This window comes from Rhinolophus sinicus, linkage group LG06 (assembly GCF_036562045.2).
Source record: "Rhinolophus sinicus isolate RSC01 linkage group LG06, ASM3656204v1, whole genome shotgun sequence".
Lineage (NCBI taxonomy): Eukaryota > Metazoa > Chordata > Mammalia > Chiroptera > Rhinolophidae > Rhinolophus > Rhinolophus sinicus.
Genome location: NC_133756.1, coordinates 72,654,242 through 72,677,223, shown reverse-complemented (window position 1 = coordinate 72,677,223; position 22,982 = coordinate 72,654,242). Strand labels below are relative to the sequence as shown.

Genomic DNA, 22,982 nt, shown 5'->3' with positions numbered 1-22,982 from the left:
CCGGGTTTTCAGATTTCAGACCTGGTTCCCTGGGACGAGAACACTTTTGAGGCTGCTGGACTGTGTGTGGGTTTCATTGGACAAACCCGAGCATGGACCTCTGTCTTTAGCATCTCCTGTCCCTTTCTTCTTAGTGCCACACCTTCTCCCATCTTCCCCTCCTAAGCAAAGTGACCCTTCCTTCTTTCGAGCCATCACCATACCTGGCGTGACTTCCACCCTTGGACCCAGCACACTGTACTGCAGTGACTTGCTTAGTTCTGTCTCTTGGTCCTTCCAGGCATCAGCTTCAGGGCAGAATCTGTCTCCAGTTCCCAAGGACGCTGGTGCTGAGAAGGGCTTCAGTTATTGGCTGGATGGGATCCTGACCTCCTGGGATCCAAACCTGGCTGCAAAGGGGACGATGGAAGGCAGAGCAAGCATTCCTCGACTCCAAAATTCTCACCTCCACCTCCCACCTCCCAGTCGCAGTTGGGGCCATGGCTGATCAGGAGCAGCTGTCATGCCTTTTATGTCACAGCCCTCAAGGTAACCAGAGCCTGGTAAGAGCAGACCCCAACGTGGGTGTGAAGGGAGGGTAACAGCTGAGCGAGGAGGCCCTTGGAGCATGGCTGACACTGGGGATTCTGGAAAGACCTGTCCCTTATAAGAACATTTCTAGAGTGTGTTCTGTGGTCCACTGGACACTTGATGTGCTCTGGGAATAAAATGTTCTGCGACCATCCAGGTCTGGGAAGTGCTCCTTACTTATAGACATACCCCTGTTGGAGTCTCACAATGTAGTCTGGTGTTTTGAAGGCTTCGAGTGGCCCTACAGTAATAAACATGAATTGTAAAAGTGTAAAGACAAAAAATAAATAACGGGGGAAATCCCTCCGCCGACCCTAGAGTTAAGCATATGCCTGGGCAGGAGAGCCCGGCCTCCCCAGGGCCTATGCAGGGCTTGGGAAGCTGTCACCACTTTGTCCCCAGGGCAACACTGCACTTCAAGAGTGTGTTCTCCCACCCATCTAGGCTCAGGCATTCAGTCCCTCTCCTCTGTATTTTGTTTATGTTTAATTGCAATGTCTTAAAAAATAAATAAATAGTTTGTGCCCAGAAAGAGCGCTGGCCAATGAAATGCTGTGCTGGAGCATTACAGCATCAGCGAGGCCACCCATTGGCTGATTTGCCCTGAGGAGATGGCTGCAAGTCCACGCCTCCTCCTGGCTTCAGAGAAGACCTGACGGTGCTGGAGCGGTTGCGATGCCCTTGGCTGTGGGCCCGTTAGCCTGTCAGCCTGACCATCCTTAGCTGGCAGCTGCTGCCCGCCTGTTGCAAAACGAACCTGCTTTCCAGCACAGCCTCACGCTGCCGGATCCTGGACTGAGACTGCCCGTCCTGCGGTTGTCACAGTGGTGTTTATGCTCAGCCTGGGGCAAGTGTGCAGGGATGCTCACCTGCCTGAGAGTGTTAACCCTTCCTTCAAAGTTAGCCCGGGTTCTCTTTCCACTATGGAACCCACTCTGCCTGCCCCCACCAACGTGAGTCTCTTAATTTCTAAATAACTCATTCCTTGTTGGCGCTCATCTTTGTTACTTGCAGCAACTGTTGTATTGTGGTGCAGTGCCATCTGCGTTCTCCTTTCTGCCATTATATAGAACCTCCTGATTCTAGCTGGGCACATGTAGTCTGGAATAAGACCACATTCCCAGTTCCCTTGTGATAAGATGTGACTAAGTTCTGGTGAACAGGATGTCCATGTTCACCTTCCAGAAAGTGTCCCTAAACAAACGTAGGAGACGTGCCCCTTATGTCTCTTCCTCTCTCCTTCCGGCGGGAGTGGAGACGTGATAGCTGAAGCTCCCCCAGCCAGCTTCTACCAGGAGGTAGCCCAGAAAGGATTGTGGAGTGGCAAGATGGAAGCAGCCTGGGTCCCTGATGATTGGGAGACACCATACCAGCCCAGGACCGCCTACTTCGGGACATACATACATATGTATTATCTGGTATCTTTTGGGGTATATGGCTGTATTAATTAGGGTTCGCCAGACCCAATGTGATGTATGAGTACACATAGAGAGAGATTCGTTTTAAGAAATGGGCTGGTGTGATTGTGGGGTTGGCAGTTCTGAAATCTGTAGACCCAGAGGAGAGCTGAAGTTGCAGCTCGAGGCTAAAGGCATCTGGAAGCAGGATTCCCTCTTTCTCAGGGGACCGCAGTCTTTTCTCTTAAGGCCCTCATTAGGTGAGTCCCACCCACATTATGGAGGATACTCTGCTTTACTCACAGTCTGCTGATTTAAATGTTAATCACACCTAAAAAATGCCATCACAGCAACATCTAGATTTGTGTTTGACCCAAAATGGGTGCTATTGATTTATGGGCTGAATTGTGCCCCCAACCATTCATATTTTGAAGTCTTCACCCCCCCCCCAAGTCATTTGGAATGTGGCTGTATTTAAAGATAGAATCTTTCAAGCAGTAATTCAGTTAAAATGAGCCTGTCAGTGCAGGCCCCAATCCAGTCTGATGGGTGTCCTTATCAGAAGAGGAGATGAAGACAAACAGAGACATTGGGGTGCACGTGCACAGAGGGGTGACTGTGTGACGACACAGTGAACAGGTGGCCATCTATAAACCAAAGGGGCCTCAGGAGAAACCAGCTCTGCTGGTACCTTGGTGTTGGACTTCCAGCCTCTACAACTGCAAGGAAACAGAGTTCTGTTGTTAAAGCTACTCAGTGTGTGACGTTGTCTGTGGTAGCCCAGCACACTAAAATACCCAATCTAGCCAAGTAGACATATAAAATGATAAGACTCACAGGTGCTTATCCACCCAGACTGCGAGTACCTGGGAGACAGGCGCAGTTCATTCATCTTTGGGGACAGTGCAAGTTTTCCTATCATGCTAAGGAGCTTGGGCTCTAGATTCAATCCTGGTGGGCAATGGAAAGTGGTAGGGAGGGGAGTGCCTTTGTCTCATTGGATTTGAGAGGGGTCTCTCCAGAACCACCGATGGATAGCGCGGGACTGCAATGAGAGAGACTGGTTCAGAAGCCTGCAAGTCTGTATAGAGAATGTAGGTGATTTCCTCCCTTGTGGTGATGGGCCTGGGTGGGTGCAGCAGCCAACACCCATTTGATTTTAGGCATGTTGAGCTGTATAGATGCTGTGGGACATCCACATAGGGATTTCAGGTGGCAATTTCGCTCATCTGGAGCTCAAGGGGAAGTCTAGTTGGAAATCCAGATTTCTATGTTGGTTTCCATGCAGCAATTAAATTTCCAGTACCAGTGACTCTTCCTACCATATTTGCATGTCTCAGTCCCATGTTTCCCAAACATACATGGCTACCTGTTTTTCTCTTCTTTTTTTCACTGTCATTAAAATAAAATGAATTTCAGAAAGGAAGCAGGCACTATTGAGGACCCCTGCCACAAGACAAAAGCCCAATTTCATAGCAGACATAACTCACATTTTACTGGCCTGGGATATTCTCTCTCTCTCTCTCTCTCTCTCTCTCTCTCTCTCACTCAGAATCCTTGAGTCTCCCCCCAAATATCTGAGATTACCTTAAGTGATCAGAGGGATGTGTATGGAGAAGTCTGGCTGCTCTTCTAAAGGCTGATTCCCCTGGAAACTTCCTGGAACTTTCTTCCAGGAACCAAACCCCTTGAAGGCCCTCCTAGTTTTCTGCCCTGAGTAAATAGGTATGGAGAGAACAAAGTGGGGTCAGGTGTGGCCTGGACCTTCAGAATCTGCATTTGAATCTCTCCTTCGGACTGTGACCCTGGACAAGTCAATGTCGTTCTCCCATTACTGAGTGCTCTGTGCCAGGCCCCAGCTTTCTGCTTATACCTGGGCCTCAGCATCTTCATTTGACAAAGGGGTAAAATGTATGCCAGGCAGGGTTATTGTGACACATAAAATGAACTAGTAGATGTGGATGGCCTTTCATAATGTCCACCTCAGAGTAAAAATTCAATTAATACGAGGGCGTTCTGCCTCTGAAAACCTGGCCTCTAGTTACTCTCTTTCCCTTCCCAATTAAGCAAAATAGCAACAGCAGCCACAAAATGCACTGCAAGGTAATACTTCCAACCATTTGCTGCTGGAGGAATGTTTGCATGCTTGGTTACTTAAACATTACGTACCCTTCCCGTGTCTGAAGCTCCTGGATCTTGTTGAAAGCCTGTACCGCTTGGTTAGTCTGTCTCTCTGTATCCAGGTCTGCAGGGCTTTGATGCTGCCTCCAGCTCAGGGGATTCATAAGCTAATGCAGTGGTGTCTCCTCTCCAACTTATTAGGTATGCTGGTCAGAGCAAGAAATAGAGTTGTGTTAACTCTTCGTTGCCCGGCTGGGACCTCTAGCACCCAAAGGGGAACAGCCCACAGTCCATGAAGCTGTGCACTCCCCTACAAGTGAGTGGGACGTTCTGTACAGAGGGCTTAGTTTTCTCTGGCTTCCCAGTGGATGGAAATGAAGAGATCCCAGGGAGCTACTGCTGGAGCCCTTTTGCCCTGCTTTTGGGACCAGGTGTGCTTAAGGGATCTCTTTCAACTTGATGTTCGGCTGTAAAACAGAGCAAACCTCCTTAGGCAGGTCTACTTGCAGATGACCTTCCTGAGGCCAGGTGCCAGGTTTCTGATGAGGACACTACAGATTGGATATTTCTTTTTGCAAACATTGGTGACGTCCAAGGAGCATCTCTGCTTAGTTAACCTTCATGAACTAGTGGCCAATCTTCTCATCCAGTCTGGGTAGAACCATAAGGGCCAGTTCCTCTCCCAGCAGCAGAGTCCCACGCGATCCTCAGGATGACAGTGGTAATGATGATGGTGCTAATGGTGATTGTAAAATCCACATCAGCTCCCATTTACTGTCTGATTTGGCTTGTAAGATTTGGCAGATCACCAGCTCCTCTCACTCTTTTACTTACCATGGGCTAGAGCGGGCTAAGTGCCTAGTGAGCATTGTAACACTTCCCAACAGTTCTGAAGGCAGGCACTATTATCTTCCTGCTTTAGAAATAAGGAAACTGTGGTTCAAAGAGGTAAAGTACTCCCCAAAAGCCATACAGCCCAAAGGGGCAAAGCCAGACCTTGTACCCTGGACTGTCTGCTCAAAGCAGGTGCTTCTAACCCACACACTGGACTGTCTTCCTGGTGGGTTACAGCCCCTCAGCAGTGGGACCATCCTTGTCAATGGCTCTGTGCCACATCCAGCCTGACCCTGCTGCCTGGGTTTCCTCAGTACCAGGATGCCAGCAAGCCCTGGAGACAGGAGGGAGGCCAGCTCTCAGCTCTGCAGGCTGGGAGGACAGAGCCGGGAGGCGGGGTGTCTATTGATTGACTGAAATTGGATTTGTTGACACAAACTGCTAGCATTTCACAGTGATGAAAGGATTGCCCACCGGCCTCATAACAAGCAGAGATTTCCCTGAGGGCCACCAGAGCTGCTGGTGTGGTTCTTTGTGAGGAGAAGAAAGCAATTAGGAGGACGGGTGAGGTTATTAGGGCTTATTGCTTCCCTTAGCTCCTGCGCAGTGCGTGCAGCGGGCGTGGGATTTGGGCTCCCTAGCCTACATGCATGTATTGTTTCTGCCGCTGCCAGTGCAGAAAGTCAGCTGGGAGACCAATGCGGCTCCTGTGTGCTGACTCCAAAGCTTATGGAGAAATGCACCCACATATTTGGTTCGCCAAAGAAACCAGCAGGTGGAACCAGCTTTAGCAGACTTTGAAAATAACACTATCAGGTAAATAAGCACAAATCCATGAATGAAAAACACACACTCCTCTCTCTGCCTTGCTTTTCCATCCCTTCTCACGTTTTGTCACATTGAAACTATTCAGATTTCTATGGTTGAAAAGACATATTCAGGTGAGATGGTGAGCTGTACCTGTCTGCAGGACGGGCAGGGAAGGAAGAGGAGAGAAGCATGTCTTTCCTTGGGGGCTCACTGCATCGCCTTAGCAACTATTTATTGGGACATGGAACATGCACAGGTTACTGGATGAGGGGGAGAGGTAATGGAATATCAGGAATGTCACCTTATATTTGCGTAAATGTTATAACTAACAAAACACTTTTACTTACATTGCTTTATTTTTGTTGTTGTACAATATACATAATATAAAAGTTACCATCTTACCTATTGTTAGGTGTACAGTCCTGTGACATTAAGTACATTCACATTGTTGTGCAACCATCACCACCTTCATCCACAGAAATTTCCCAGCTTCCCAAACTAACTCTGCACCCATTAAACATTAACTCCTCTTTCCCCCTCCTCAGCCCTTGGCAACCACTTTTCTGTCTTTATGAACTTGACTACTCTAGGAAACTCATATGTGAAATCATTCACTATTTGTCCTTTTGTGACTGGCTTATTTCATTTAGCATAATATCTTCAAGGTTCATCCACTTTGGAGCGTATAACAAAATTTCCTTCCTTGTTATGACTAAATAATATTCCATTGTATGGATCCCCCACATGTTGTTTACCCATCACCTGTCTGTCGATGGTCACTTGGCTCTTGTGAGTAATTCTGCTATGAACATGGGTGGGTAAATATCTGTTCAAGTCCCTGCTTTTACTTCTTTGGGGTGTTTACCCAGAAGTGGAATTGCTAGATCATATGGTAATTCTATGTTTCATTTTTTGAAGAACTGCCATACCGTTTTTACAGGGGCTGCACCACTTTGCATCCCCACCAGCAGTGCACAAGGGTTCCAACCTCTCCACATCCTTGTCAACAATTATTATTTTCTGTCTTTTTGATAATAGCCATCCTAATGGGTGTGAAGTGCTATTGTGATTTTGATTTGCATTTTCTTAATGATTAGTGATGTTGAGCATCTTTTCATGTGCTTGTTGGCCATTTGTATGTCTTCTTTAGAAATATGTCTATTCAAATCCCTTACACACTTTTTAAATTGAGTTATTTGTTTTGCATTGCTTTATTTTGATTTTCACAATGGCTGGGGCTAGAATTATGAATAAACTCTACTTTACAGAAAGAAAAATGAATCGCTTCTCGGCCTTTTGGCTAAGATCAAGTGTAGAAAGAAAAATGAGAGTAGTAGATGTTCAGGAACTTGCCCAAGGTTTCCCAGTTGGTGGGTGGCATGGAAATGAGGCCTTTTGGCTCCCAGTTCCATGTCTTCTCCCAAGGAGATGAGATGTGGGTCGCTTTTTTCTAGACTTTACATTTCACTTAGGGAACAGTATGTGATGATGCAAAAGACATGCAAAATGAAGGCTACGGATGACAAATTTTATGGACATTCAGGAAAGGAGCCAGAGTTCTGGGTCATTTCGGGAAGACTCAAATGGCAGAAGGGAGACCAGAACTGAACATTAAAGAATAGTGTGGCAGGCAGACTAGTGCTCCCCAGAGATATCCATGCTCTGAGGCCTGGAACTGTGACTAGGCAAGAGAGGATTAGGTCACAGGTAGAATTAAGATTGCTAATGAGCTGACTTGACCTGGGGAGGTTAGCCTCGATTATCCAGGTGGGCTTGGTGAATCACAAGGGCAGAGGCAGGCAGGAAAGCCAGAGGAGATACGACAGGGGACTCAGAGAGTCAGACTGATGTGAATTGAGAAAGACTTAACCATTCATTGCGGCTTTGTAGATGGTGGAAAGGGCCACAAGCCAAGGAACGTAGGCAGACATTAGAAGCTGGAAAAGGCAAGGAAATGAATTCTCCTCCAGCATCTCCAGAAGAAACACAGCCCTGCTGACATCTTGATTTTAGTCCAGTAAGAGCACTTTTGGACTTCTGACCCCCAAAACTGTAAGATAATAAATTTGTGTTGTTTAAGCCACTTATACTTGAGTCTGTCATAATTTGTTACAGTAACAATAGGAAACTAATACAAATAGCCAGAACTTGGTTAAGTGGGGAATGAAGACACAGGATTTGAATCAAGGATATGCACAGGCAGGAGCTAAGTCTCCCGAGAATGGAGGGTTCCCTTGGGAAAAAGTAATTGCTAACATGCATGGAATGCTTTCCTTGTTCTGGCCTAGGTTAAGCACTTATGCACATATTTTCAAGAATCCTATGAGGCTGGAACTAGTAGCGTACCCATTTACAGGTGAGAGGAGTCACTGTGCTGGTACCTGAGCGGGCAGTAGGAGGGGGAATACAATATAGATGTGTGTGACCACAATGCAAAGCAGAGGACCCTTGAGGGCTGTTGTGGCCCCTTCCCCAGCTGATGAGAGGCTCACCCATGTTGCCAGGTTAACCTAGCGGCAAGATGCAGAAAGAATTAGTGGGTTATACATGAATGTTCATACAGCACCATTCATGACAGCCAACAGGTGGAAGCAACCCAAATGAGCATCATCTGATGCATGGGGCTATCATTCCATTGGAATATTAGTCAGCAATAAAAAGGAATGGAGTGCGGATACAAGCTACAACACGAGAGCCTTGGCAGCATTATGCTAAGTAAAAGAAGCCAGTCACAAAAGACCACATATTGCATAATTCCATCCATATGAAGTGTCCAGAACAGGGAAATCTATAGAGACAGAGAATGGATTAGTGGTTACCTGAGGCTTCAGGGGAGGGGAGAGGGGGTGTATTAACTAAAGGGTATGGGGTTTCTTTTACAGGGATGAAAAATGTTCTAAAATGGACTGTGGTGATGTTTGCACATACCTGTAATGTAGCAAAATCCACTGAATTGTACTCTTGGAAGGGGTAAATTGTGTGGTATGTGAATTATATCTCAATAAAGCTTTCAACAGAAAAATAACTGGTAGAGAGAAACTGAAAGGCAGCAAACAACTCTGTGCCACACAAAGATGTGCCGTCCAGGGATGAGAGGACCGGAACTGTCAGCCAAGGCGAGAGCCAGGGCAGCAGGCTGGCTCCCAGCTGTCGCAGCAGCAGCAGGCAGCTGAGGAGGCAGGGGCCCTTGGGGAGCAGGGGGCCAGCCATCCAGGTGGGCACAAGTCCAGACCAGACAGTCCTCTGACCCTGGGTTTCCTCACTTATAAAACATGACGTCACATGTCGCTGTTCCCACCCTAATTACACTGAAGACCTTGACAAGTCCCTGAGGAGACTCCACCCTGAGGCTCGGGATTAAGGGTGAGGGGCTGGGAGTCACTGCAGCTGAGAAGGAAAGAGGTTGTTAGTAGGCGCCTGTTGCTTGGGCCACAAGCCCAGGTGTATTCCAAAGCTTTCCCAGCTCTGGTGTTGCAGTTTCTGGTGGCAGGCAGACACAACACCCAGGGCTGCTCCCTCAGAGTCTTTTTCTGGTGGTCTCTAAAATTAGTGACAAGGATAGAGTATCCCCGGCTGAAAAACAGTAGCAACTGGCCACACCTACAAGTGCTGACAGGTAGGAGGCTCCGGCCACACTCAAGGTGAGGAGGAGCAGGTATGAGAGGGAGAGAATCAAAAGCAAAGAGACCAAAAAATGTAGAGTATCTCATTAATACTTTTTTCATATGGGTTACATGTAGAAATAATAATAGATTAGATATCTTGGGCTAAATAAAATACACTATTGAAATTCATTTCACCTGTTTCTTTCTCCCTTTTTACATGTGGCTGCTATAAAATGTAAAGTTACATCCTTGATGAATGTTCTATTTCTATTGGACAGCACAGTTCCAGTGAGAGGTAGAGACAACAGTATTAAGTAGATACTCATTCTTCCAGTTCAGGTCATGACACTTGCTATGGAAAGAATAGAGCAAGCTTAAGAGATGGAAGGGCTGATGGAAGCTGCTATGTTTGCCCGGGTAGTCCCTTTGAGAAGATGGTATCTGATCAGAGACTTGAATGTAGGGGAGAGGACAGGTGCTGTTGGGGGAGCAGACGTGTGGCAGGGCTGGGGTGGGGCGAGCATGAGGAAGGGCAAGGGGAAGGGGCGTTGAGAGGCAGCCTCGCAGGCTGTGAATCCCCAGGCATTGGTGATGGACACAAGACACAGGAAATGAGTCAGAGAGAGGGACAGTCACCATGAGGTGCAGAGCCAGCGAGACTGGGTGGCCATTAGGGCTGCCAGTTTGCCTAGGTTGGGATGGAGAGAGGCCCCTGATGAGTTCAGAATTCTTGTCTGCTCCAGCTGAGCCTGAGTTGGTGCCACAAAATTCAAATGGAGATGTGCGGTTCACATTTGAAGATAAAGGCCTGGAGCTTACAAGCAAGGCTGAGGTTGAAAAATACACAATTAGAGGTCATCTTGGAAGACATTCCTCAAATCCATGCATGTAGACGTGTTCCTGGGATCCTGAGGGTAATGAATAGCCGGAAGCGAGTGATAAGTGGTTGGGGTGAGATCTGGTTTGAGTCCTAGCTATGTCATTTCCTACCATCCTGTACTTCTTCACCTATGCAATGAATTACAGATGGCGGCAGGTCTTTTGATGCCCCTCTTCATCCCTCTCTCCAAATGTGGGCGGGCCCTATGACTCCTGAACAAAGGAGAGCAGACGAAGTGATGCTCTCTTAGGCCCAGGTCTAGACCTAAGAGGAGTGGCAGCATCTGCCTTACTCTTTTGGAGATTTGATTCTCCTATCCTGAGGACGCCATGTTGTGAGGAAACGCGCAGGTGTACGAGACTGCATGGAGAGACAGAGGGAGATGCCTGAAAAGCCCCCAGCCATTCAAGATATTCCAGCTGAGGCCCCAGACATCATGGAGTGGAGCCCAGCTGTCCTGTCTAAATTCCTGACCCATAGAATGGTGCCATATAAGAATAATAAATTGTTGTTTTAAGCTACTAAGTTTTGTAGTAGCCTGTTGTTCAACAATAGACGAACAGAACAATACGTAAAATGGGATGATAATATCTTATTTGATTGTTGGTAGGATGATATGTTTCTGGCACTGGATAGATACTAAATAAATATTCCTTTGTTTCTCCTTATAGAGCTTATACTATAAAGTAGAATTGTTCTACCATGTTTCCCCGAAAGTAACACCTAGCCAGACAATCTGCTCTAATGCGTTTTTTTGAGCAAAAATTAATATAGGACCCAGTTTATATTATATTATATTATATTATATTATATTATATTATATTATATTATATTATATTATACAAACCTGGTCTTAATAGTAAAATATTTTCTAATTTTCGGGGAAATACAGTAGTTGAGCCTTATGGAATGGTATCTGATGGGGGAATAAAAGCATAAGGGCCTCTGTAACGAGAAGGGATTGTAAGAATGAAAAACAAAGCGGGCAACTCCATAGAATGTAACAGAATTTTTAGAAGGTAATTTACTTATGGGAAGATTGGGTCAGAGCAGAAAAGAAGACCCAGCAGTCCTCGCAAATCATTCTTTGCTAACAGATCCCTGTTACAGCACCTTTTTAAATAGTGTAACTTGGGTACTATGATTAGCAAGGCAAAGGGACGATGACTACAGCAGCACCAGGGGCCGAACCTCCTGGTGGCCTTGTGATAGATGATTGGTTGCTTATAACCGATATTATCTCCAGTTTGATATTTATCTCAGTTGTCGCCATTCTGGCTGATACTAACAAAAATATTTATGTTGCATTTTAAGGAACCCAGTTAATCATCAACGAGAAAGCTTTGATATGCTTGCTAAGGACAGTGAAGTTGGTCAAAGGTCACAGCATGAAACCTAGAAATGAAATCCGGAACACAGACTTAGAGTTGGTTTTGTTCACATCTACATCTATATAAATGGCACAGAATACGTTGAAATCCTATTTTATTTCATACATAATCTTTTAAATGTGTGAAAATGGCTATCATGAAAGCATAGTTACACTGGTTTCAAGTCACATTATCCTGGTCACTCTTCCTAGACTCTGCTCTATTTTAAAATTCACCTTTGGATGTGTTGCTCTAGAAGGACGCCCACAGGTGCGGTAAGCACAGCACTGGGCATGACGAGCGCATCCCTCCCTTGTCCGGACACAGCTCACCACGCACCAGATTGGAGCTGGCAGCTCAGAGCCACCCTGCAGGCTTTTAGGATTCCGGTTCTGTTATTCAGCATATTTACCATCACGTCTAGTTTTATGATGGCATAGATTTTAATAATCATACTATCCCTCGTCTTAGCCAAATCATTTATAAAAAACGTTGGACAAGACTGGGATGAGGATGAGCCAATAGAGATCTCACTATGTGCTGACATTTGTTCATTAATCTGCCCCACTGGGGATGTTTGTTCAACCAGTTATGTGTGAATCACCCAACACTCTGTCATCCAGCCCACATTTTTTCCCATCTGTTTGTGGGAATATTCAGTCCAGTTCTTTAGCATATATTATCAACTTTCGCTCTGTTAAAATAACTGGTGTCGTGTGCCAGACTGTGTCAGGTGCCACTGCGGGCAGGGGCCACAACCTGCCAGCGACCCCTATGCTGAACATATGAGAAGTACTCATGAACTCCTGTACGACTGACTGACTTTTTCAGCCACAACACTCAATCAATATGCGTGTTTTCTTACTTATGCCTGTTTTGACCCAATAACATATTTTTTGTTCATAATTATTTGATACGTAGGGTGTTTAAAAAAAAACTCAATTTGATTTAAATTCTTGTTTTAAGTGAATCAACTACATTTAGCCCAGGTTGAATCCATAAGAGAGGGATTATCGAGAATTATCCAAGGCAGGGAAGAGTTAGACTCCTTGGGGAGATGGGAGATATGAGGCAGCTCCAACTCGTAAAGCTGCTCACTCAAGATGGGCTGGAGCCAAGGAGAGGCTGTCTGTGCTCAGAAGCAGCAGATAACCAGATCAGGTGAGCCTCACGTGATCACAGTGAAACTGGAGGCCAAACAAGTCACTCCAGGGCTCGCGCTGCCTGTGCCACTCAGCCAACAGACCAACACGGGAGCTGTGACCAACAGAATAAGCATTTATTCTCAGAGCACCAGTGGTCTGAGAAGGCAGGAGGGATACACCTCCAAAAACTGCATTAACATCCTCAGACCAGCCTGGGATATTTAAAGGAAAATCTGGACATTCCTCCAGAGGCCACATGATAGTTCTGGGGGTCTGCATGGAGCCTTCTCTCAGGCATTGTGGCTCTCCAATGTGGTCATCAACCCAGGAGCAGTGATGACAGTAACCTGGAAAGAATGCTAGGCCTAGAGGCTGTGATCAGTAAGCAAGGGGTATTGTGCTCATAAGTAAGCACAAATTTCAGGGTAATTATTTAAAGCAAGGAACTGGACAGGGGACTTTTGAAGCTCAAACCACAAGGTGGGGGTTTTTCAATTGTTAAGCTCTAGGGCAGGGAGAGGCGAGGGCAGGGAGAGGTGAGGCCAGGGACATTGCAAGGCCTCTTTTCTGGGGGTCCCAACTGGGTCCTATTTCAACAGGGACTTAGTGAGGTAGAAAACTTTTGTTAACATACTGTTTAGTCACTGAGAGTAAGGCAGGCAAAGCAGATTTAGCAAGGCCAAATTAAGAAGAGATCATTTCAGTGGTTCTAAATCTTTATTTTGCTCTCGTTTTATTGTTTGATTTATTCATGACCAATAAGTGAATTTTTTAAATTTATGTTTTGCTTTAATGAAATCAACATTTACTGAGGCAGTATTTAATCGTGGTTGAGACTCTGGAGCAAATTACCTAGATTTAAGTTCCCTCCTACTCCATTCACTAGCTTGGTTGAATTATTTAATATCCTGACACCTCAATTTCATCATCTGTAAAGTGGAGGGACTGATTCATGGGGTTTGTTGGAAGGATTAAATTAGGTAAGACATGCAGAAGGCTTAGAACAATACCTGGCATATAGGCATTGCTGATTAAGGGACAACTATTATTGCTTATTTGAAATACACAGGTAACATTTCCTTGGGGTCCTAAGTATTCAAATCCCAAAGTTATTCATTCTTAAATTGAAATAACTGCTATGTACCTTCAAGAAATGCATAGAGACAAATTGGTAAGGACACAATTAGGAAGAAAAGGATTTTGGAATCCTGTTAGGACATATCCCAACCTTCAAAAGGAAAGTTACAGAAAGAGTAAGTCAATTCATGGACTTGCATTATTTATGCCAGTAATTCTCAAATTTTAAAATAGCACCTGACCCACAGGTTAAATAAATGGAAGATTTCTGTTGAGCACCCCTCACCCAACTTCAGAAATTTAGATTCAGAAGTCTTAGGTGGAAGTTCAGAAGACAGAATTTTTAACAAGCATTACATATAACTTTTAACCTTCCTTCCCTTTTCCTTCACTCCTTTCCTTTCTTGCTCCTTCCTTCTTCCCTTCCCTTCTAGTCATTCATTCATTCACTCACTCATTCATTCATTTGTGGTGCCCAGCATTTGTGTTCCTTTCCTAAGTTTATGGAATCCACAAGTCAAACAGAACCGACATTTGTTCCCCCGAACCCTGGCAATAAAGGCATCGATGTGTGGCTTAAACCTGGCCACTGGATCCTCCTAGCAGGGACCTGGAATCTGGAGTTAGAGGGAAAGGACACAGGTGATTTAGGATGTACTCATACGTATAGCTACTTATGATGCAAGTGATATAGCTATACTTGATGCAAGTGGTGGCAGAAGCAGATCAGTGTCCTAAGAGGCGATTCCTGGGACATGACCTTCACAAGCTTCAATTAGTCCTGTCTAGTTTCTGAACCTGGCTCTCCAGTCTCCCTCACCCCCAGTCCCATGAGTTACTTCACAGCCTTCTGAAAAATCCTTTTCCTCTTGTCTACAATCAAGCATACTGAGTAGTTCATATGCAGCCCACACATAAAATGAGTACTGCCTGATGGCATATTCTCAACATTATTGATCTCAACTATTTTGCGAATAATTCCTCAACTTGACTATTAGTTAATAATAGTAATACCACTGTGGTGCTACTATCTAGATTCCACCTGAGATCTTTCTAGACCTTACAATATTATTAAAAATATGAGAGATAACATCTTTCTAAATAATCTCCTGAAAACAGTTCTTAGTTTCTTCTGCAATTCACTCTGTTTCCTCTTCAACCCCAACACGGGCTCATGGTCTTTTGGCACGTCTGTGGGTGGGATTGACTCCCAGGCCGACAGGCTGTGAGGATTGGCTACCTCCTGGCATGGCAGTAATAACCACTTGCAAATCTACCTCTCAGGGAGAGAAACACATGTTGTATCTCTGTAAGCTGCGACCTGCTATACAAATGCTGGACTCTGCTGTCAGAGTGAGTGTGTTTTTTGCAAATAAGAGAATATTGTCAAAATAACAAAATCCAACTCAATTGTGTACTGCCTTTACGTTCTTAAATTTCTTCCAATGTTTCCCCAAATTTTTAGATGCAGAATGTTCTAGAGGCCATTAAGACTCTCAGAACAACCTATTGAACATTGTCTTACTTCTCACTCTTCACCAAGTATAATTACCTTTTGGCCTGCCTGGAGCATATACCTGATTTCCTATTTGGAAAGGGACATCGTTTTCATGAATGACACCATTATTTGCTCATCCCCCAACTTGCGACCTTTCTTCTTATACATGAGAGAACTTCTGACACTACAGGCCGGCAGAACCTCCCTGCAACCCGTGTTCTGCTCCTGAGGTCCCAGTTCCTGCTTTGATCCCTTGTGCCTATTGCCTCCAACTATGACATTCTTGGCCTCAACCCATTTTAGCTCTGACTGCACAGGAAGAATAAAGGTACATATATAACCAAGGAAATTATAATTTACTAGTGTGGGCCAATCCAAAAAGGGCTCTAAAAGGAACATCCTAGCCTTTTGAGGGTTATAAATAATAAAGATAATTTCCCCATGTTTTATGAAAGTATAATTTTTTGATGGTAAACAGTAAGATGATACATATGTATATTTTCTGTCCAAAACTGTATGCAATTGGCATCTGGAAGATTGTAATTGCAGCCCAATTGGACTTTTTGTAGGTGCTAAAATTGATTTCTTGGCTGAAGTATTTTGCAATAGACTTAAAGCACTAATTGTACACCTAAACAAAATTGAATGTGAATAAATTGAATAACTTTTATTTTACCTTGGATAATAATTTATTGATGCAAATAAAACTCCTTAATTAAATGTGGCATATCCAGGCCTATAGAGGTCCACATAAAGACATTCAGTCACTGAGTTTTAGTGATTATTTTAATTTTAGAATAATACTCTGCTATTCTTAGAGAAAATTGTGTATCTATTAAGGACTGTGAAGGTAGTAAGTTGTTTGAGTTCAATACTTCTTTGAATCCCAGATGGATTAAAGAAAGATCTTCTGGAAAGAAGTGCTACTCGTTTATAATTTATAATTAAATACATCCAAAATTGAAACTTGCATTACTATTCCTGAAAATAGTCTCTTAATTCAAAAGCTTCCAAAGTCTCTCAAAAAGGGAGGAAATGGGTGAAATGTGGAGATACATTTTCATCCTGATCAATACTTGTTAGATAGTTGATCAAACAGAAACCATTTAAATATGCATCTAGATTCCTATGGCTGCTATAACAAAATACCACAAACTGCGTGTCTTAAAGTAACAGAAATGTATTGTCTTCGAGTTCTGGAAGCTAGAAGTCCAAAATCAAGGTGTCAGCAGGGCCCTGCTCCTTCTGGAAACTGTAGGGGACTCGTCCCTTGCCTCTTCCAGCTTCTAGTGGTTTGTGGACAATCTTTGGTGTCCTGGGCTTGCAGGTGCTTCATCAGTTTCGGCTTCCATCACCCTATGTGCATCTTTGTATCACACGGCCATCGTTTTATGAGGACACCAGTCATACTGCGTTAGGGCCCGTGCTACTCTAGTATGACCTTATTTTAGCTAATCACATCTGCAATGACCCGATTTCCAAATAAAGTCACATTCTGAGGGATTGGGGATTAAGATGTCAACATAAAGTTTGGGGGGGGGACACAATTCAACTCATAACAATAAGAAAAAATTACTGTAGCCTAGTTCTATACATCTACCAGGGGAGGCAAACACAAATTAAGTGAACAACTCACTACAAATAAGAATTGCTTTATATGTTTTCAGCATCCTTCGATTCCCATCAATCATGGGCCCAATCCAATGTAAAAACTGTTAACTACTTTGAGGTATGGAAAAGAATATTATAAAATGATGACAACTTCTTACAGTTTGCACCGAGATTAGGACAAGAAGAATGAGGATTCATTTGCAGTGGGAAAACATTAAGACAATATTCATTTGTGTCAAAATGGTGTAGCACTGCAATATCTTCACAAGGAGTTCTGCACCGATCCCTTTCTCTGGATGTTTTAGCGAAGTGGAGGGCTCCTTTCTAGAAGAAAAGGGATGGATGAGCTCAGATTTTCATTCTGTTTCACAGAACCCTTGAGCCACACAAAGATATATGTGGTTCTTGAAAGAGTTTCCAGCAGCTGACATGATTAATATTTGCAAATCCCTTCACTCTATACATGAAAAAGGACTTATGCTGCCCTGTGTTTCTGCAGTTGCCATGTATTTGGGTTCATCAGGCTATTTATTCACTCCAGAAGTTTTTTTTTTCCTCTTGAGTCTTTGGCTTGTAAATAGGTTATCTCCCACTAGTGACGTCTTTTTTTGTGGTCCAAAGAGTCAGGTTCCCCTATGTGGATATAAAGATTTTTCTTATAGTCCTGTTTGTGTGTGCGTGTGTGTGTGTGTGTGTGTGTGTGTGTGTACACACCCATACAATGTAATCATATGTTCTCAAAGCACAGGAGAAAGAAGACAGGTGGCTCCTCACGCCTTTCTTAGCATTTACTCATATACTACGAGGTGTGATGGAAAAATACAGTGAATGTTTAAATAAAAATATTTATTACAGTAAAAGACACATTGTCATTAATCCCTCACAAAATACTCCCCCTTGCTTCGAACACACTTATCCCATCATTCTTGCCACTTTCTGAAGCGGTTCTGGAAGTCCTCTTACATGAGTGTCTTTACTTCATCCTGCATCATGACAATGTTCCATGTCACACATCCCTTCTGGTACGGCAATTTCTGTCAAACAAAAACATTATGATGTGTCTTCATCCATCTTATTCATCAGATCTGGCACCATGAGACTTCTGGCTCTTCCCCAAAGTCAAAATGACCATGAAAAGTAAACATTTTGAATCAATTCAGGACATTGAGGTAGCCATGACAGCGCAACTAAAGACACACATGAAAGAGGACTTCCAGAACTGCTTCAGAAAGTGGCAAGAACAATGAAATAAGTGTGTTCTAGTGAGGGAAAGTATTTTGAGGGGAATTAACGTCAATGTGTCTTTTACTGTGATAAAAAAATTTTAAATTTAATCATTCACCGTATTTTTTTGATCACACTTCATATATCTCACCTTGTCAGCTCTAACTGGCTTATTGAATGAACTGGACCTGGTAGGTGTGGAATTATAAAATAGCTATCTTCCCTCCCACACACATACCCACACCAAAATTACTCTTCTGGATGATTCTGGAGAGAATCTTACTTTTCTGGCTCATATCAGGTACTAATAAATCATCTCTTTTGCAGATGCAGCTATTGCCTTAGTTTGGGAATCTCTGAAAGCAGAGCCTGAGACAAGGGTTTGGGAGCAGTCATTTTACATGGGAGGTGAACCAGGAGGCAGGAGTGAGAATGAAAGGTGGGTGATACAGAGAAGGAGGAGATGGTAAAATAATGGCATGTTATTGAGATTGTGGCTATAAGCAACAAAGGGTTGATTCTGATGGGACCTCTGGGAAGTGTACAGGATGACTTTCAGTGTTGTCCTCTGAGGGATGGGAGGTGAGAGTATCTATTCACTGTTTTCTGTTTCCCACTGTTTGAGGATTGCCTCTCGTGTTGTAACACCTCTCCATTCTGGGCTGTGTTGTGCATAGACTAAACGGGCTCAGCCGTCTTCTGAGAAGACCCTGAAGCAGAAAGTCAAATCAAAGTATGTCTTTGCATGGAACTATTCACTGCAGCTGTGGCTGAAACCAGAGGTAGGTCAAAGAGATGTGGTGCAGGGCATCAAGGACACCTCTGCAGTCCACCCCTTGCACTGCTTAGATCCATCCAGGTCCTACAGTAGGTTCACTCTATAATTATGTCTTCAAGGTGATGGCAGGCTACGCTCTTTTAAAATTATATGTCTCAAGCTAAAGTACTAATAGGTACATCTTGTTCTGAGGCCATAATTATATTCCTTATGTCCCTTCTCCATTACCCATTCTAGATTTTTCTTACCCTTAGTGGTACCCAATGCCCAATATTGTATTAGTTTCAGGTGATTTAGGCTGTTTACCTGGTAGAGTGATCCAGGAACCTGGTGAAATTCAAGCTTGTTGATGTGTTGCCATTGCTGGTCCGTGGTTGTACAACCAACCTAAATGTGAACCAGAAACAAACTGTGTTTTCCTTCCTTCATCAGTCAATCACAGAGGCCTCACCCATAGGTACCGTGTTTCCCCGAAAATAAGACCTAACTGGAAAATAAGCCCTAGCATGATTTGTCAGGATGACATCCCCTGAACATAAGCCCTAATGTGTCTTTTGGAGCAAAAGTTAATATAAGACCTGTTCTTACATTCAGGGAAACATGGTATAGATATAAGCTAACGGAAGTATCAGGACAACAGAGCTAAGTAACATGGAAACCTGGCCACCTTGCCTCTGGACTTGCTCAGACCTAATCCTAAATGCACAGTTTCCATTATTTGCCTGACTGACTTGGTGGATCTGACAATGTCCAGCTCATGATTAGCAGCTCCAGTCACATAATCACTTGATGCTCCATTTTTAGCCTGGCCTCTACTAACCCATTATCACATCAGGTGCTGTTTTTTAAATGGCAAATGCTTATAATAAATAGTCCCTCGAATGGCGTGTGTATGACTTTGCTCCTAGGTGTTCTGCACTGCAAATCTCCTATCAGAGCTCATCTAAGATTCCCCACAGCATTCTTTTCTACTAAGGATACCCCTAGTACTAATGGATCTGCTGAAGTATATGCTATCGATAGCAGGGTAGGTTGCACTGAAGCCTAGAATTTCTGTACAGCTCTCTTATATTTTGGGCTTCACTCAACACTGGCACCCAAGAAATGGGTCAAAGACATAATCTCAAGTGCAATATAGGCTGCCTCCAAAAATCCAAAGTGGTCTACCAAAATCATGTACCTTTTTATACAGGGTTAGTCTTTTACCTTAGAGAGTGTGCCCCAGACCACTGAATGCAGAATCTTCATCAATATGGCAGGACTTTGAAACTTGAAAGAGTTTATGTTCCACCCTTGACACACATGTGTTTCTTTCTGCCATCCAAAGCACTTGCCACTTCTTGTTCACCACGTCCAATTAGTATAATATCAATAATATAGTAGACCAGCTTATGCTCTGGGGATTTTCAGGATGACAGGGAACAAGAGAATGAATGTAGCCCTGGGTAAATTTACTTCTGTACATTTAAAATCTGTACTTCTATCTTTTCAATGTAAAACAGAACTGCTTTTTAAAAAAGTTTTTTATTAAAACATAGCTAACAAACAATATTGTATTAGTTTCAGAGGTATACCATAGTTATTCAACATTTATATATCTAAAGAAGTAGTCACCATAAGTCTAACAACCATCTGACACTGTACCATGCTATCACAATATGATTATATTCCCTATGCTGTACATTCCATCCCCATGACTTATTTGTTGTTTTTAACTTTATATTAGTTTCAGGTGTATAGCATAGTGGTTAGGCATTTATATAATCTATGAAATGATTCCCCCAATAAGTCCAGCACCCATCTGACCCCCTACATTATCTTTACAACATTATTTATTATATCCCCCATACTGTATTTCACATCCCCATGACTATTTTGTGACTACAAATTTATATTTCTTAATCCCTTCACCTTTCTCACCCAACCCCCACCCCCTCTTATCTACCAACCATCAGTTTGTTCTCTATATCTATCTGTCTGTTTCTAAAACAGAACTGCCTCTGATCACCTTTCCTGAAGAAGTTTGACAAGAACTCATTGGCCAGATGGATAGTCATAACCCAAGTACCAAAGGCTGTGTTGATCTGTTCCAGTAAAGATGCCACATCTAATTCAGCAGCTACAACTGGGATTACTATTGGAATGAGTTTTTGGTAGTCTACCATCATTCATGAAAATTCATCTGGCTTTTGCAGAGACCATATAGATAAATTGAATAGGTATATGATGGAGACCCCCACCCCTCCGTTCATTAAGTTTCTGAGTGGCATCGATCTCAGCCATTCCACCTGGATTTGCAATTTTATCTGGGGGAGGGCACTTTCTAGAGTTTCCACGTGTTCCTTCCTGTCTTCTTGGTTCTTGCTCTTCAGGTCAAGAAACCAATGTGAGGATTCGCTCAGCTTCTAAGTCTATACATTCCAATTGTGCATCCTGGGACAGAGGCCATAACCACAGGGTGGGACCTCAAGCCCTCAGAATCCCTTTTGAGGTGGTCTTGGTAAGTACTCCATTTACTACCAGTCCTCCATAATCCCCATGCTAGCTAGCAGGCATCCAGACATTTGAGGTGTCACTGAGATCAATGTCGGCTTAGGCTTTGTATACCCGGACAAGTCTGAATATTCCCCTTTTCCTAGTGTACAGGTCCCTTTGGGGAAGGTTTATGGTATTGTAGCATCTTTTTTCAAGGGGACCCAGTTCCCAGGTCTGAGAACTGGCTCAAACCTTGTAACAGGGTGAGGGATTATCATTTTCCCCTTTGTTAACTGACATCAGTTTTCTGCTTACCTGCCCAATACTTTTTTCTGATTATCCAAATAAAGAAATATCCTTATTGTCTGCTTATCTGTGTTGCCCCTAGAAACACCATGGCCTATCAGCCTCTGCCACGAGTCCCTGTGGATGAGGGCCCTGGTTGTTACTTTGGCCTTGCTAATTATGGTGGTAATCATTTTCATCTTGCCTGTGATGCTTAAATGCTACATTCTGGCCTCTGCTACTTCAAAATACTTTCATCTTCATTAATAATAGGGAGCTCACTTCCATGGTAACATTTCTTCTAAGCACCATGAACTATGGAAGACAACTACCACTGAGATTCCTGACAATGCTGCTGACCCCCCTCACCAGCGAATTTAGCATTTTCTTACTAAGGGTGTGTCCTCTGGGCCTGCCAGGGAACAGAGTCGGGGTCTCTGATCTTGCATAGTAAATCTGCCCTGGAACTCCTGACTCTTTCTGACCCCTTCCTCAATACCATGCCAACCTTTTTCTTATTCACTGTAGGTCACCATTGTATCCAAGCTTTAAGGGCCCTCCCTCCAGCATGTTAGAATGGGCACAATTATCCTTCTGAGAGAACTAAGTCACAGGAGAGTATCAATAAACTTTCCCATATTTACTCTTATGTACCATTCTGTCTGGCCTAACACTCTAGATTCACTCCCCTGTGTTTCTCTGTTTCTGCTGCTTCAACTCTTTTGGTGACTAAGTATTCCTCCCAGAATATGGCCTGCATTTCCCTCTCTGAGGCTCTGCTGAGAAATGACCTTAGTTAGTGGTCTGGAGGTGATAAAGGGAGGTGATGATGGATCTCGTGAAGGACAGGCAATATGTTGTAAGCGGCCCTCTCAGGTGAGGACTTCCTATGGTATCCAGGTAATGGGACACTGCTTTGTTCTAGCAAGGAGAGGGGGCAGCTTCTACTGCCCCGGAGGGATCACGGGAATCTGAGGGTTCAAGGTTCTCAGACTCATCTCAGTGGGAGCCTTGATGACAGTTAACTGTTAACTGAAGCATTTAGTGTCTATGTATACGAGGTATGACAATTAAGTTTGAGAACTTGTTGCGACAATGCTGCTAACCTTTTTTTGATATCAGAGGGATTATTCCTTATGAATTTGTACCAACTGGACAAACAGTTGACCAAGTTTACTATTTGGAAGTGCTGAAAAGGCTGCGTGAAAAAGTTAGACAACCTGAAATTTTCACCAACACTTAATGGCCTTTGCATGACAACAATGCACCAGCTCACACGGCACTGTCTGTGAGGGAGTTTTT

General features: G+C 43.8%; 1 long non-coding RNA gene across 1 annotated transcript; it reads left to right on the top strand.

Annotated features, from left to right (window-relative positions):
* The first annotated feature begins 1,228 nt into the window (after positions 1–1,228).
* Positions 1,229–21,420, top strand: LOC141572409 (uncharacterized). Its single transcript, XR_012497772.1, has 3 exons — positions 1,229–1,523; positions 18,470–18,581; positions 21,293–21,420. It is a non-coding gene; the product is annotated as an uncharacterized LOC141572409 (long non-coding RNA).
* The last annotated feature ends 1,562 nt before the right edge of the window (positions 21,421–22,982 follow it).